At 39.2% G+C, this 1,745-nt stretch overlaps 1 protein-coding gene across 1 annotated transcript in view; it reads left to right on the forward strand.

The window, feature by feature from the left end:
- Positions 1–1,745, forward strand: part of LOC101864624 (calcium-activated chloride channel regulator 4A) — a gene marked incomplete in the record, with an annotated part of 27,516 nt that overhangs the window by 18,788 nt on the left and 6,983 nt on the right.

Consider the following 1,745-nt stretch of genomic DNA (forward strand, 5'->3'; position numbering starts at 1 on the left):
CAGCAGCAGCAGCAGCAGCATCGCTATTATTGTTATAGAAAATGTAAAATAGATTTTTAAAATGTAATATCATCAGTGTTATTGTTAAGGTCTTCTAATGGATTAAAACAGCTCTCTTTGCCAGCTATATGAATGATCAGGAAGCGGGGGAATTTACAAGACAATCTGTTGTTTTTGCTTTAATTTGGGCCTTTAATGTCGACGCAATTTAGGATTTACAGGAGTCGGGGTGCTTCAACCTAGCATGTCTAAGCCAATCCGGACTGAGAGGGATGCAAAGCCCCAGCAGAAAGACAAAGGTACTCGATAAAAGTCCCTCCCCCCCCCCAAAAAAAAGAAAAAAAAATCCATAGAAAACGAACTCGGGTTTTGAGCCTGCGACGGCGAATCGCCTTCCTACCACACCACAGACACCAGTTGGGCTGTATACCCTCTCCTTGTCAGGACTAAACCATGGTAAGTGGGATACGACATTCCACAGTCATGAATATGCACGATAAATTTTAATTACGTTGCCCGACACTGGAATCGAACTCACGACTTCTTCGTACAACGGCAAACAGACAGAACCTTTACATCACAAACACGGTCAGAAATCAAGTGTGGACGATCGTTTGTAAGTTGGGAAGGAAAAGAAAGTTGAACGTAGAATCGGATGACGGGGAGGGAATACAGGAATTATTATGTAGTCTTGTTTTGATTCAACAGGCAAACTCTCGCTTGGTTATGTTTGCTTCGTCTGTGCTTACGGTCTTGACAACTGGCCATCAAGAAGGTTTCGTGAACGTTTTGGCATCTCTCTGAGATGACTATGAAGACAACCTGATCAAATTTCAGCCTAGCCTGTTTGCGGAGAGCACCATAAATAGCAATTTCTGTTAAGGGAGAAAGTTGTTTAACCTTGACCTTATACATAATAAAGCATTGTTGTAACTGGAGTTGTTTTACGCCCCCATTGACATAAATCAGAATATTTAGGAAGCGAACTATTTCCTGTCAGGGAGAACCTTAACTCAGAGGAATATAACTTCCAAACACATTTTTTAAACAATCGAAGATATTCGATAAAATCTTTCCCTTAATGGATATATCGAAGACACACCTTCTGCGTGTGATAATGAAACACTTTACCACCACAGCACATCAGCCAGTATCTTAAAAAGTGATACTTTCCTGTATTTTTATCAATTCATAACACTACTCAATGTTCTTTTTTACTCCACATTATTTTGTGTGCTCTCTTTTGTTTTTGCCTTTTTTTGGCTTTCTTTTTTTCTTCTCGTCAGCCCCAAGTCCCTTTTAGCTTTTTTCAAATGGTTTGTATAATATTATGTTACGTCAGTCAATGCACTGTGTTGCTGTGCTGTGATATGGAACTGGGTTAAGACTTAAACGTAGAAATGGTATAGGATGAAAGCAAAAGAAAGAATCTAGAGCAAAACTTGAGAGGACTAGATAAAGCTAAATGTGCCCTGTTGTTGTGAACTTCAGATAGTCAGTATTTTTTTTCTTTTCCCTTAAAGTGTTAGTTAACGAGTAGGGACTTAATTTTCAGACCAATAAAATATTTATTTTTGCAACATGTTTCAGATACGAAGTAAACTTCTAAGAACACTAAATGGCTGACAAAAAAATTTAGCGATTTTGCGTGTGTGTTTGTGTGTGTGTGTATGTGTGTGCGCGTGTGAGTGAGTGTGTGAGTGTATGTGCGTTTGTGTGTGTGTGTGTGTGTGTGTGTGTGAGTG

Source organism: Aplysia californica, unplaced genomic scaffold (genome assembly GCF_000002075.1).
Source record: "Aplysia californica isolate F4 #8 unplaced genomic scaffold, AplCal3.0 scaffold00226, whole genome shotgun sequence".
NCBI classification, from domain to species: domain Eukaryota; kingdom Metazoa; phylum Mollusca; class Gastropoda; order Aplysiida; family Aplysiidae; genus Aplysia; species Aplysia californica.